Consider the following 16,697-nt stretch of genomic DNA (forward strand, 5'->3'; position numbering starts at 1 on the left):
CAGCCTATGACGGTCGTAAGCCCCGTAAATGCCCAGACTTCCATATTCTTCTTCATCTTTGATGAAATGTCAAAAAATAATATGAAAATAACTCCTGTAATTGGAGATAATCCAGATTTTGTGAACAAGTATTTGGACACACTCAAAATGTTGTAAATAAATTATCTGGTCAAATTATAAGCTTAATAATAAAAATGAAAATGGTATTTTCTGGCGTTTCTCATGTGTGTGATTATAATCCGGGATTTGGATCTCACATACTAATATAAGAGTTTCTGCTTAATAAAAAAGCTTCTTTACATCTCACCAATAGATGTCTCTAGTGAAGTTCTAGTGATTCAAGAACAAAGTTTCTAAATTGGTTCATATATATAGAACTTCGAAGAATTTGAGTAGTGTGGTTGTCAATAATGGGTAGAATTGGTGAATGTTACACGTGTGTAAAGTGATCACTCAAACCAGCCTATGACGGTCGTAAGCCCCGTAAATGCCCAGACTTCCATATTCTTCTTCATCTTTGATGAAATGTCAAAAAATAATATGAAAATAACTCCTGTAATTGGAGATAATCCAGATTTTGTGAACAAGTATTTGGACACACTCAAAATGTTATTATTTTTATGTTATTTTACCATTACAAGGCGTAAACAGATATTCTTCCACTTATTTTTTTTATTTTTTATCTTGATTATTTATATTTTCAACGAAATATTTTCAATCTGTTACATGAAAATGGTGCTTAATATTAAAAAATAAAACACAAATGGTAAATTATTTACTTCTTTTGATAAAATGTGGTTATTTTTAATTTATTGATTTGGCGTTTACATAATTTGTAGAACTCCATTTTAATTTATGAATTAATTTTTAAACCAAAAACAGATTTTTTGAGTCTACTATAAGTTGTATTTTATTAAAAATACATAAAAATCGTTGGAAAATGCCATAACTAGGCGAAACAACTGTCACAATATTAATTTTTATATATATTTATAATAAAATACAACTTAGTTGACTGAAAAAATCTGTGTTTGATTTAAAATGTAATTCATAAAGCTATTTTTAATGTTAAATAAAAATTCATATTCAAGTATGTCATTATGTATTTTCCCTGAGAAATACATTCGGTTTTGAAAAGGTTAAAAGTTTGTTGAAACTCTATTGAGTTACATATATTTATGTATAATGTAAGTAAGAACTCGTGAAAATCTCCCGCTGATTAGCTAAATTGCTAATAAGACAACTTTTAGGTTTCTGGGGAAACATGAGAGATTAAGCGTTCCTACAATTTAGACGAGAAGACAGAAGAAGTCTGACGAGACTCAAAGTAATTGGAAACATTGTACCCAGTGAGTAGCAGTAGATGAAATAGATTTCATCAATCTTGGCTTTGTTTAATGTGTTTTATACGAGCATCCTGTGCTTTACGACCGTTCGACATAATACAACATCACATTTTTGTGATTATGTTTAATCATTCCTCATTGGAAATAATTTCTCCTCATAAAATTAACAGAATTGTGTTTGAATATATAAACATGTCCTGAAAGTATTTCAATAGATTTATTTTTAACGAATTATTAGTTTTTTTAGTGTGGCCTTGAGGCACTAATTTATCATCCAAAAAGGACCACAATTTTGGTCAACTCGTCAAATCAATCTGATATATTGATTTTTTCTTAAAATTTCTTATAAAACTAGTCGAAGTAGAAAATAACGTCGTAAGCGTAGTAACTCAAACCGCAAACTTGACAACGCATTTAAACATACTTTATTCGTTTGACGATCGATTTTATACCCACGTGTAGTAAATTAAATGTTCGTTTCACATTGTAATATATTGTAATAGGCATACGTATATACTGATAAATATTGTTTTATGAATCGAGCGATGTGAGTTTCATTTTTAATGAAGCCATTTAATTAATTTATCTCAACTAATTTTAGTATTACAATGAAAACATAAAATGGAGTAAGAGGATAAAAATAATAACGAAAAACTTTGTTAACCCGATGGTTGCCAGAGACGAGATATCTCGGCAAATGGCGGAGTGCCCGTATTGCCAGAGACGAGATATCTCGTCAGTACTTTTGATGACGTATTACTCCGCAGTTTTAACTCATATTGACAATCTGTCAAAAACGGAACATACATTGCCATGTGTTGAAGTTCTCACAAAATATTTTATAAAGTTTTTAAATACTTTTAAGTGATTTATCGGTATCACTTTCAGCTGACAGTTGACAGATGTCATTAGGGCTACCACTCAAACCACTTGAAATATTGATTATTTTAATCGATTGTTTTGAACGCCAGGGGTTTTTATTTTGCTCAATTTTTTTGTGTTTTTCTTATTATTTTAAAATATTATTATGAAAATATTTGTTTATTTATACCTTTCGCGTTATATTTACTCCGATTTTATCAGTGTTTTGCTAGTGATATTGGTTTCTTTTCACAACTTTTTAGTAAATAAATTATTTCTTTGTGCTAAGTTCTTTGTTCTTCTTCGTGCTAAGTGAAAAAGAACAACCCGGTACTTCTCATGGCAGAAAACGGAAGGCAGAATTTCTATCGCGACTTACAGAAAGACATTTTTTGGAAAAACTACCACGGACCGAAAAAAATCATCCCCGACTGCGAAGTGTATTGTGTGTACTAGCAAAAAACTAAGAAAAGAGTCTAGTTATAGGTGTAAACAATGCAAGATGGCTCTTTGTGTTATACCGTGCTTTGAGAAGTACCACACAATGGAAAATTACTAATTTATCACATTTCTAACTATACTTCATTCTAAGATACCTGATAAATAATAGTTGAGTGTTAATATTAAATTTACTATTTTTTTACATTTCAAACTATATTCCATTGATAAATAATAGTTTTGTGTTAATATTAAATTTAATAAAAATTTGCGTGTGCGACTCAGTGTGACAACCCTGTCTAAGATGAAAATTTGAAACTGGTTTAACTTCAAGAATAAAACTCTAACAATCGATGCGGGATATAATATTTGGTAAGTAAATTATAATTCAATAAAAACAACAAAAAAAAATTTCTTTAGACACTTTTTTTTTCAAAAAAATACTTGGCCTGTTGAGCACTGCGGCGTAATTTATTTGCGGCTATGAAAAGGTTAAATAAATTACTTATTTTTTCAAATACCTGTTTAAATCTTTACTCGACCAAATATAAAAACTCGGAGCATAATTATCGAATAGTATGAGGTTATAGAGATCATTTAATTATGCCACAAGCTTTTATATTTGGTCCTTTAAGGATTTTTTTTATTAAATATCGTATCGATCAGATTCGGTGCCTTGTGCACTATTGGCTATGGCCAGGGGTTAGAGTGATCACGGAAATCTACCATGCTAGGTCCATCCTATTAGATGTTTAACTATTCACTAGTATCGTTGAGTCTGTTTATTCTTAAACACTAAAATCACTCGCAAACGAGTGGAAGCTTGATAAAATAAAAAAATAAAAATACCAAAAATGGGATTATTTATGAATTCATTATTTCAAGAATACCTAGTAAAAAAAATTACAAACACTCTTTGGATTGATTTTAATGCAAAATCTATTATGCTCAATTTATATTCATTACGGCGATTTTCAATTTTACCAGTCTCAAGTATTTACAAATTCCTTTATTGTAAAATCGTTAGAGCAGTCTTCCAGAAAATTGAATTTAAATTTCAGCTTCGAGTACCTAATAAAAAACGTTAATGTAAATTTATCCTAGATCTGCACAAATGGATCCAATATCTGCTTGATTTAGTTTGTTATGGATCGTTAATATTTTGCAATCGAAATTAATTTCTACTCTCTTTGCAATAAATGAAACAAGTGATTAACTGAAATGCTTGAATCTCACAAATTTTCTCTCATCGGATGAAGCAATTTTGGGTGAAACAATTAACCTTTTCTGTGAGTAGAAATTCTAACATTAAGATGTAAATCTGTGTCAGGTTGTGGTCCCATGGTTAATGTCGCGGACTCTTGAGTCAGAGTTTCTGGGTTCAAACCCACTCTACCACAATTTGATACCTTTTTTAATAATGAGCCGCTTTACAGAAATAGTGTGAAATTAAAGTGTTGTTTCTAAATAAATAAAAACACGAATTAACCCTTTTTAAAAAATCAAATGATAGGTGTAAATGTAAACATATTAGTGGAGTCTATGTATTGTGATTGCCAATAATGTTGTCAATTGCTTTTTGTTTATTACTAATACCGGACTATACCATCCCAAAAACCGTTAATATTAAATTATCTTATGGCAATTGCGGACATTTTCACCACTTTACATTGATGAGAACTGTTGCCAAATGTCCAAAATATGATAAATAATCCAAGTGTATTAAAATCTCCGAAAAATGTTATTTTTCAATGAGTCAAAGGGATCTTAATTGACATGACTCTTATACGAGTTGTAAAAAGGAAGAACGAGGGAAATTAGAGAAATTTAAGAATTGTTTATTCTTTTAATCTTTCAAGGTATAAATTATTTAAATTTCATTTTATTGAGGATTCAATCTGTACTATTGCAATTAAAATAAAGGACAGACAAAAAACATAAATATTTTTCATGAAAATAATATTTTTCAATTTTTCAACAACTTACATAATCTTATCACACATCTGTGTGTATACCTAAACTTTGCAGAAAATACATTTCAAAAAACATTGATCAGTATACTATTCGTGTTTATTGAACAAGAACAAACTTGTTTTCGAAATCTTTTTATATATACACGAAATATTCATCGAAACATTATATGTTGCACAATATGCTGTAATAAATATGTTGAACGTGAATATACAAGGAAAAATATAATATGTAAACAGGGGTGAGAGTGAAGAGAAGGCGAGTACCAACGTTTTGGGCCAACAATGTCCCCGTCTAACTGATTGCTCAAATTTGCTTATCATTCCCCTTCATTGATGATGTGTTTGAGCTTTTACTCGCGAACAAACAGTCCATTACCTTAAACGGTTCGGCAAAGTCAATAGGGCTCGAGTCACGACGTTTACTAATATTTACTTAACTAGGCCTTTAGGACGTCCAGATTTTCAAATGACTTCATTTCGAACTACATAATAGGTTCTCTATAAACTTGCGTCGTAATGACGTGATTATTAGACAAATTATCAACCCTCATTATTATTCAATTTGTCCGAGAATTGAAACATTCAATTTTGTTGGAAAATACGAAAATGTACAGTGCTAGCAAATTTCTGACTAATTACCTCTATTTTTCTTATTTTGTCATTTATGTTCATGACCTACATTACCTACATTTGTCATTAATACATACAACTTTAAATATTGTGAAACATAATCACTTGCAACCTAATTTTTAAATAATAATATTTTATGATTAAAATAGCTTTATTCACACGAGTACTTTTATGGATTTGGATCATATTTATTACTTGATGTGGCTCACTTAGGTTTAATAAAAAGCCAGAGGTTTATAAAAGAAAAGTGCATATTTGAATCCAAAGTTTTGATAAAATATAACTAATCGGAGAATAGCTTCATCGATGAATAATCGGTCATCTAAGATTTGAAATTTTGAACCAACGACGATTTATATTTTTATTTACATCGCTTTATGTGCATCTTAATAGCTTTTATAAAAGCAATGTACATCTACAACTCTCGATAAAAACACAAACTCAAAGTCAATTTCCTCATGTCAAACCGCAATTTAGTTACCTATGCGTGATTACAGGAAAAATGATGGATTGCGTTATCGCTACCCTTATTGACCCTAATGTGGGTAATAGAAAAATATCTACCTATTACTTTGTACATATGTGAAGCCAAAGAATAGAAACACCCTCAACGGATAAAGTCTAACCAAAGAAAACATGAAAATTATCCGTTGATTAGAGATTACTTCGATTATATTATATTGTATAACCTACGTTCATATGGTACGTAGGTACGTAAATACGTAGGTACGTATGAGTATGAACGTATGAACGTTTGTTTTTAATATGCTTTGAGACAGTATTAAATATTGAGAAAGTGATTCCATTTACAAGGTAAATTAAATAACATTAAAATGTTGGAATTATTCTGATGTAAAAGAGTAGCTATCTTGTTTCAAAATTTCGTTTGTATTATAATTGAAATTGAAATTGAAAAACAAAAATAACATACAACGTTTTCTTATATTATACAAACCCAAGACGAAATTCATGTTGCTTCACAATTCTGGGCTCAAATGTCGAATTCAATTATGTCTATTTTATCATGGAAAACTTTAACGATATTAGAAATTGAGTTCTCGTAGAAAAAATATCTATGGAGTATCTGTTAAATACTTAACTAATAACATACGCATGTATGAAACAAGAAATTTGTATAATATTACAAATTTACGAACAACTCGTTAAGTTGGTAAAATAAACAATAAGCTCCCCTACGGTTTTCATATGTACATATGTATAATATTACTTTTCTTTTAGATACCTGTCAATAAGATTTTTTTCTACAAGTCTACCTTATATTTCTATCGTCATCGTTTGCTCGACTAACCCATTAACATTATTAAAACAGCGGAAAATTGAAAACGTATTTACAAAAGAGAAGTTTGAAAAATGAATGCTTTCCGGGCCAGTTCATTAAATCGTGAAAAAGTTTACGTAAAGAAATGGAGCGCATTAAATTTCACAATCGATTTCGTTCGCATTTGCGAAAACGAAACTTAAGAGTTAATAAATTACCTGCTCGGTAATACTCCTCAAAGTAATGTGTTAACTTTATTACAGTACATCCAGTACTCGCATACTGGACTACTTAGCGAAGTAACACTCTGCTTTACTTAATTAATCAACAAAATATTTCAATGTATTGACAATTGGATGGTCATTTAAAATAAAGGCGAATTTCACCAACGAAGTTTGAGGTCGACACTCGAAGAATTGACTACATACGGATTTAGTGATTCATCTATGTATGTATGTAGTCTAGATAACTCCACCTTCGTAGTGTTACCGTATTAACAGTTACCGTGCTTCAATTATAAGGTCCCGGATTAGATTCTCAGAGGGATAAAAAAAATATTTTTGATTTTTTAAATTAATATCTATTTTAATGTGCCCTTGGACTCTGAAGCTTGGGATTGATTGCCATGTCGAAATATATTGTTATTACGATGTTTTTAATAATGATATGTTTCTAATTATTAATCTATTTACATACGTTTTTAACTTTTATACTTTTCTTAATTGTATATCACATGCACAAGCAGATTGACCGTTGACAATCGTCTTTTGACGGCAAGGATTGATAAAAATTGTTAATAAGTTTTAAAAAGTTTCCATAAATTATAATACGAATGCATCATTAAAATATTAATCCCTTTTTACTTTCATCACCTGTGACTGAAAGCAGTATGAAATTTTGCAATTGAAACTTCTTGCATATTTCCAAGTACGGGTATTTTAAATCATATTTGCAAATACTTGCATACTTCAAAATATTATATGAAAAAAAACTCACATATGTCTCGAAACTTTGCCAAGAGAGCAAGAGCTTTGAAAGCTTTTCTTTATTTTTCTTGTTCTGAATACTTTCGAAAGCTTTTGAATAGTTTTTTAATCACCAATAAAACGTTGAATGTATAATATTTCATCAACTTTCAAGTACTTACGAAAATGGTGAAGCGAAAGGTTTTGTATGTCATTACACACAATAATACTAAATAAAAAAGCTTAATGTAAAAATTAAATTAATTTTATATCTAATATAGTCTAAGTGCTTATGATAAGAATCTTTATTTTTTCAAGCCGAAATATTCACCCTTATGTTTTTCCCGAGTTTACAATCGTCTAGCGTTATTTGAAAATATTAATGGGAACTCTACACATTAATTGTTAGTCAAGTCACTAGTAAAAAACGTTAATGTGTTTTTGGCGTGCTATTCAATTTTATGAAAACTGTTACCATGCATGTTTCAGCTGAATAATCTATAAAAATGCATATTTCCAGAACATACTCGTTCTTTGTTCCCATTTTGACTGTAAATTTTTGAAGATTAATATTTTTTTCGAAAGATTTTATCAATTTTGCTTATTTGCCAGAAAGAAGGCATTAACATTATTTTAAAGTTTTTTTAGAACCACGAATAAAACTGAATTTTTCTCTTGTAAAATGTCTGTGAATCCATAAAATAATTCAATAATATTTCAGCATTTCGAAGACTTATGAAAGTCGTCTCAAGAAAAGAAAATAATAACTTTTCTGCGACTTATAATATTATATTAGAAAGTTCTGTAAATGCTCATTCACTTCAAATGAAATTTCTCATTCAGAACTCATCATCCGAGATGATGATATGACTTTAACTTAAATATATGGAAAATAATATTGTTTTAAGTATTTCGTACAAAAATACTTTTTTATTAATATTTCTTTCTTTACATAATGTAGCCTTTTATGACTCAAAAAAATATTTATTTGTACAAATAAGTTACTTCTCTAAAAAAGCATATAAAGCTCGTGTTCCAAAAATCAGTATGCATAGTTTATTATAGTTAAAATCACTAGTGAATATAAATAATATTTTGTACTTAGTGAAAATACAAAATAAGTCATAAAATAAGGTTTTTTATATTAAAAGTAAAAATAAGTCAACTGTAAAAATTCGTAAATTTGAATTGTGTTATCAATAATTGTATTCGTTATCGTCATTTCAATGATAGTAAATTCACCTGTTAGGGCAAATCTTTTTTACCTATAAATCGCAAGCCAAAACTAAATGTAATTAATACATATAAGGTATTTGTGTAACTCAAATATATTTTTAAGTCACTTTTGTATTAGCTCGGAAGACATTTTTCAATACCCCACTTACATTTTAATTACAATAATTATTAAAGAAAACACTTCTTTTTTACTACTTGAGTTTATTTTATGACAACAAGTATCGGATGCTTAGCTTCCATCTTCAGGTCTTAACATTATTATATTAAGGTAAACATTATTTCATTATGTTTTTTTTTTATTTAATAAACGATACATGTAAATAAGTTTGATAAGTTTCAGTAACGGTGGAAAAATCACTGAAATTAAATCTAATGGCTACATTCAAAGCGTACATAAGTAAATAAATCTTAACTAGAAGATGAAAAAAAAACAACAAAAAAAAAACAAAACAATAGTAATAAAGAAAAGAAAAAATCGCTTGTTTTAAGTTCATCTCTTGTATTGATTTTATGGCTATTTTTAATAATCTTTAAAAAATAATATTACCAGCGGCGCTCATCATAATTTCATTTTCACAATTGTTTGCATATATTGGTAATGTTTAACTTATCTCCATGCTTTTTATTATTACTTTAAGTTTTACGTACAAACGTTATTTTAATTGGTGTTTATTTTGACCCTTCATAAAAATATGTGCGTTTCTAATTCAATTAACATCCCACCCCCTATGCTTTTCTGACTTAAGCTCGCGCCGGTATTTAAAATAATAAATCCGGCCGCCTTCTGAAACAATTTCCCATCCCTGATTCTAGATCATCAGAAAATGTCTTCGAATTACCGAGTAATGATGGATTAAAGATAAGTTGTAAAAACGTTCGGCGAAATTGGATCTCATAAGTTTCCTTCATGGTAAAAGATTTAGATATAGATACCCCGTCTATTTGAACATGAAATTGGCAATTCCAAAATCTTTTCATTTATTTTCATTCGTTCTGATTGTTCAGCTGATTTAAAAAAATCTTTTCTTATTATTTCAATTTTCTCTTATGTTCACATCAAAGGTTCAAATACACACACACACACACATATATATATATATATATATATATATATATATATATATATATATGTGTGGGTAAAAATCACTCATATTTATTTGGAATTAACTTTTTTTAAGTTCAATATACTCCTAAGATGCCCACAACTCTAAAGTCTCCAGAAAAGATCAATCCGATCAACGCGCAATCAGGGTTATTTCAAATCTAATACAGTATCTACTCAATGAATTAGGGCCACGCAGAATTTCGCGCAATTTCTCAATTCAAACAGGAATAACTCAGAGAAAACCTTGAATAAAACAACATTGAATTTTATTTACACATGAACACTTTATTACGCTTAAATTATGCATATATATTCATATAAATATAGTTAGTATTTAGTATTTCCACCTTTGGCAGAAATAACTGCCTCAATTCTTTTTGGCATACTTAAAATGCACTGTTTTATCATGTTTTTTATTTCTTCGTCTTCTGACCGAATTTTTTGAATATTTTTTTTTAGACAGTCTACTGTCGGATTTGGAAATGAGTTTACCTTATTTTTTAACATGCTCCATACGTTTTCTATAGGATTAAGGTCCGGAAAATTTCCAGGCCAGGGGAGCAAAGGCAGATTTTTGTTAGACAAAAATTTTATTATTGATTTAGCCCGGTGGCAAGGTCCTGGCCCTGCATGAAGGTGTATGGACCTTCTGTTGGGTCGAGTGTATGGTAGAAGGGCAATAAAATTCGTTCGAAGACCTGCTTATAGGAATTTTGGTTCATTGTTCCTTCCACGAAAAACAACGGCCCAGGTAAATTGTTAATAATACATGACCATATCATTGTTGCAGGGGGGTGTTTGATAACTTTTACCACACAGGCCTCATTGTAACGTTCCATTGGTGTTCTCCTGACGAATCGACGGCTCTCTGTCACGGCTTCTAACCGGCACTCATCACTAAAGATGACCTGAAAAATAATGAAAATTTAAGTTTAATTCAAATATATAAGTTTATTTACTAAAATGATATGTTGAAAATTCAATTAAAATAAATACCTTTTTCCAATCATCTACCGAGTAATTTCGATGTAGCCTGGCCCATTTTAATCGATCCGCTTTCATTCGTGGTGTCAATTTTGGTACTTTTACAGGGCGCTTGCATTTCAGATTTACTTCGTAAAGACGTCGCCTCAGTGTTGATACCGATATATTTATACCCTCTTCTTCCAATTTTATTTTTAATGTTTTTGCTGATGCACTACGGTTTTCTAAGGCACTTTGAACGATTTTTCGATCAGTCCTCGGTGTTGTTTTTCTAATCCTACGACAGTTCTTTCGCCGATTGCTGGTGGCGGGTGACTGATTTTTTATTGATTTTGAAATTCTGTCCACTGTTTGACGAGAAACGTTTTCTTTTTTTGAAATTTCTCTATTAGATAGTATTTCTAATTTCAGTAGCACTATAACACTAGACTTTTTTTCCTCGGAAATGTCTTTACTTTTTCCCATTTTGTCCTTTTCAAAAAAAACACTTGTGTTTACAAAAAAATTTTATACTTTATTAACTGAAATTAAAAATTAAGTTTTTTTCACAAAACACGATAACTATATAACCTCTCTGAACAAAACAACAACCAGAACTCAAGAAACTTCACTAATAAATGAGATAAGACTATTTTTTGAACTTTCAATTATCTGTCTACCTGTGCTAATTAGAGACCTTTCTCAGAAAAAGGGTTTGAAATTTTGTAAAGGCTTTAATGATCCAGGTATATTTTACATATTATTGAAGGTAATATACATGATATTAGATATCAATAGAAAACTTAAAGTATTTATGTAAAATAAATATAATAATCCAAAAGATTTCAGAGTATTCAAAAAAATAATGGGTGGCCCTAATTCATTGAGTAGATACTGTATATTGTATATTATCTTTAGAAAATTAAGTACTTACTTATCAAATAAGTGTTGCCAACATTTTTTGTTAGCTGTATTATTGCTTGACCAGTGTAATTGGCAGCTGTCACAGTCATATGCGCGACTTTGAAAATATTACAGACAACATCTTCAGCAGGATGAGTGAAACAAAACTTTTTTCATAAGAGAAAAATATCCCATCAATAGGGTTTATCATATATGTATAAAGCTGTCTTGTCTAACAAGTCTGCCGCCTGCGAGACAATGCAATATCTCTATTTATTTTTAATCTTAATAAGCTGGCGACACAGTAAGAGCGCTTGTGCACTACACGGAATTTTACCGTCCGGCAGTCCGTTTTTTTTTAATAAAAGCGACTACGAAAGTTTAGTGTGATCGAATTTACGCGCACCGTGATCACGCACCGATTCGAAGAATAAGCCGATCCAAGCCAATCATCCGTTTTATCATGCTAACCGGACTGCCGGACAGTAAAATTCCGTGTAGTGCACAAGCGCCCTAACGCTTATCGTGTAAGCCAGTGGTCGGCAAACATATTGGGCAATTTTTTAAAAGCAATAATACGGCAAACTTATCTGGGCCCTTGTAAGGTGCCATGTTTCACAGCCGTATAAGAGAATAGAAGCAATGCAGGAATTGTAAAGGCGGCATTTGTTATTCACCGAGTGTAAATCCTGAGACAACAATAACAATAATAAATTACGAATAACACTCGTATTATAACTATTCTTAATTGGTGAGTCCATTACTTTTTTGTAGGGAGAAGAGAATAATTTGTTTTATTTACACAAAGTGAACAATAAATGTATTATTCATGAGAGTTATTTTTAATATTATTTTTTTTGACATCTCAACATAGAGATTGAGGCATCTCAACATAGACGTTGAGATGTCAAAATAAATATATGAAAAATAATTCCTATAATTGAAGATAATCCAGACTTGTGAACAAGTATTTGGACATACTCAAAATGTTGTTGACAGGAGTGTTAATTATTTATAGTTAAAATGTAACTTTGTTTTAAAATCACCAAAAAGATTTTTAATATTATAACTTAATTATAATATCCACCGGTTTCGAAGCTAACCGCTTCGTTATCAAGACTTATTTCAAAACAATATTCAAACTATTTTGAATTTCGTTAAGTAGATAGTGTTTTAGTATTTTTAATCAGTCTTGATAAATAAGTGGTTAGTTTATAGGTAGACATTATAATAAAATATTTTTATTGATTTTAAAATAAATTTACATTTTAATGATAAAATGGAAAATCAGAATGTTAGTGCTTCAAATATAAATTATATGTTAATACTTAGTTTGTTTTATCGTTCCCAGGTGACCTGATGGACGCGTTCGCGCTCGTCAACTCGGGTATCAACTTCATCCTGTACTGCGCGATGAGCCGGCAGTTCCGCACGACGTTCACGCAGCTGTTCCGGCCGCAGGTGCTGGCGCGCTGGCTGCCCGTGCCGCTGCGCGAGGGCGCGCCGCTGGGCGACACGGACGCCAACGGCCTGACGGGCGACAAGACGCAGATGACGCAGGTGTAGCGGCGGCGATCCGCCGGGCGCCGCGCGCCGCCCGTGCACGCCGACGTCTAGCCCGACCCAGTGAGCGCGCCGCTTCGAACACTATCGTGCCAGCCACCCTCGCATGACCTAGGAAGTGCCAGTCTAGCCTTACCCAGTGAGCGCATGGCCTACAGACACTATCGTGCCGGCCATCCTCGCATGACCTAGGGGGTGCCAGTCTAGCCCGACCCAGTGAGCGCACGGCCTACAGACACTATCGTGCTAGTTAGTCATCCTCGTATGACCTAGGGAGTGCCAGTCTAGCCTGACCCAGTGAGCGCTCGGCCTCCAGAAACTGTCGTGCCGGCCATCCTCGCATGACCAAGTGCAGTGTTCCGCAAACTTTTTTATTTAAGGTACACCTACCGAATTAAAAAATTTCAGAGGTGCATATTTACCATATTATGGTAACATATTTAACATATGATGTTTAATGCGAAATGTGAGCCTACTTAACTGAGCACAGGCAATCAAAATTTGGAGCAATTGTGTTATTTTCACAAAACTAGACTTTTTTCCAGTGACCGTATAGATCTATCATGACGGGATATTTAAGAAAACATAAAGGTATCATTGTTTGAAAATGACGGACCGAAGACGGTCGGGGTTCAGACGACATTTTAATATTTCGTAGAAAATATTTTTTCTCGATAAAAAAATGTTCTTGACCCATGACCGTACGTGAAACATCACTCACCTTTTCACTGAAATCTGTCTTGAACCACTCGTGGTTTTAAGTTTACTGATCGTCAAAATATTATTTTATACCTGACCTATTTTTATAAATTTATCACATGAACCCCTATGCTTTTTACCCCTTTAAATGTACAGTTAACAGATTGTGAAATTAACATCCATACAGTTCATCTTGATTACCGTTTCTAAATGAATTACAATTATTTAAGCGATATCACTCGTTTTGTTGATTTTTCGAAACAGACCAGACTCTCGCTGAACAACTGATAATACAACGGCTGAGCGTACTGCTAATAAACATTTTTTTTTAAAAAACAACTGAAGAAATTCAAACCATCCTCGCCATCGTTTGTATTTTGTAATTTCGATTACAGACAGTCGCTTTACGCCGAACGGTGTATTGAGGATATTATTCATTAAAGTTTCATTTTTACTGGACAATCAAAATTATCAACAATATTCATATATGATACAACCTTATTTTGTCCAACCATATTTATAAAGTATTTACTATTTCATCAAAGAAATTACATCCTTTACATTTTAGAAATCACATAACATATCATTCCGCGTATTGAAATGAAATACCTTCATCCACATTGTAACAGGAAATATAATTATCTCTATTCAACATTTCTAACTAGCTGAAATGACGTGTAGATATAGTTAATGATACGTCTGAATCCAACCCCAAACGATTATTAGTACTATTATAATACTATCTATCACTCTCCAACTATTGTCATTAATAGTCAATCCATGTGACAAGTACCTACACACGAGTGTATAAAGCCTGAAAGAAAAATGCCCAGAATTTCACTAATGTAAGAAAAGATTTATTCATTTACGTCACCTAAAAGGAAATCGCTATTTGATTTATGATTTTACCAAAGAATTTGTGCCGTATTTTTGTTTAATTTATTTTATATTATTATAATGTACTTTATATCTGACCTTTATGCGAACAATATTCTCTTTGGTGTCAACTGCAGAAAATTCGTGAAATTTTATTTTCTTTTTATTTATTTTAAACATTCCTACAGGATATTGCCACAATCGTTACTGGATATGACACGAACTTTGTAGAAAAAAAAATAACAAGCCGGAAATTATTCAGCAAACTCCGAAAAAAATCCCGACGTACACAAGATAAAAGTTACATACTTAATAAATGTTGTATATTTTTACTTTCATTTGAAAAAAAAAAGAATTAAATATTATTTATCAAAATATTTTCACAAATATTCAGACCGTCTCTCATAGCAATCGATTTTATAACAATTGAAATTTAATGGAATTAGTAATTACTTAACCTTTATATCCAAGTAATGCTTTTATATCATTTGCAATCTTAACCAACTCGAGTACAACTATCTAAACTGATAATATGTATAGATTTTAAAAGAGTATTCTCTTAGTCTTTACAATTAACGAATGATAAAATATATTAATCAATTTACCTACAACCACACCCCACATTGAACAGTGTTCGCGACATAGTAGTAGTTTCATACAAATTTATTTTAATATAAGCTCATTTCTTACGAATAATATTTTTTATTTAAATTACATCCATTAATAATGTGCAAAAAATATGATGGATTACCGTGAAATAAAATTCATTAACGAACCACTATTCAAACCCCATAAACCATTGGAAAATAAACGATGGGTTTTAAAAGCAGGTCAATGATATTTGATACACGGTAATCTAGAATATTTTTTGTGTCTAATTCGATAAACATATCATTCGGTGATATTGAGTTTATAATAACGGAAATAATGTATTAATTTTATTAATTAAAAAGATATCGATTTATTAAAACATGTACTATGAAAAGAGTCAGTTAGTTAAAGGTGTAACAAAAAGTACTATGTATTTACATTTATATCCTTTTTTAATGATTTATTTTTTATTTACAACATTAATAAAGTCACCCTTAAAAAAATCTTTTTAAATAATAAGTTGGCAACTAAAAACAAAATAATAATGAATTGCAGTAATAATTGGCTTTAGCTTATGATGAAGATGCCAATAAAAATAAAATAAAAATGGATAATTTGTTTGGCGCCGTTTTTATAAAATACTATCGTAAGAGCGTTCTTAAAAGATACGTATTTCTTTTCAAATGACAGTTGAAATATTCATACATTTTTACAATTTTATTTTTTTAATTAACTTAAATACGGATTTAAAATATAAGGAGTGATTTTAAATGTTTTTTTTTCAAAAATCGGAATAACGTCATAAATTATCAAATATTTCTAATGTAAATATTTCTAATTTCTAATGAAGTTATTACAAATATATTGAAAATCCTTTTAAAAATCAAGTAAATTCATTTATAATTTTCTACATAATAAAATATAAAATGGCTCATCATTGGTATGTTGACGGCATAAAGTTGCCCCATGACGCCCGCACCACCAGTCCCAACCCGACGTCCTACCTCCAGGATCTTTCATCTGTCATTATTATATTCCATTTTGCTCTCAAAAGCCAAAAGCTGGCGGTAATAGGTATGGGAATATAACAAAATTTGCAATTCATCGAAATCATGTCAAATTTTCAGATTTTTTAGTTCAAACAAGGAAAAAATCTCTAAAAAACAAAACCAACAACTTTAAAAAACGAGAGCAAATGTATACATTTGCTCTCGTATATACATTGTGAAAATACTGGTGTTATACAAAATGAAATCAATACAAAAATAC

At 30.7% G+C, this 16,697-nt stretch overlaps 1 long non-coding RNA gene across 1 annotated transcript; it reads left to right on the plus strand.

The window, feature by feature from the left end:
- The first annotated feature begins 13,055 nt into the window (after positions 1-13,055).
- Positions 13,056-14,282, plus strand: LOC148299974 (uncharacterized). Its single transcript, XR_015839009.1, has one exon. It is a non-coding gene; the product is annotated as an uncharacterized LOC148299974 (long non-coding RNA).
- The last annotated feature ends 2,415 nt before the right edge of the window (positions 14,283-16,697 follow it).

Source organism: Brachycentrus maculatus, unplaced genomic scaffold (genome assembly GCF_059751285.1).
Source record: "Brachycentrus maculatus isolate JH-2025_06_01 unplaced genomic scaffold, ASM5975128v1 h1tg000865l, whole genome shotgun sequence".
Taxonomy (NCBI): domain Eukaryota; kingdom Metazoa; phylum Arthropoda; class Insecta; order Trichoptera; family Brachycentridae; genus Brachycentrus; species Brachycentrus maculatus.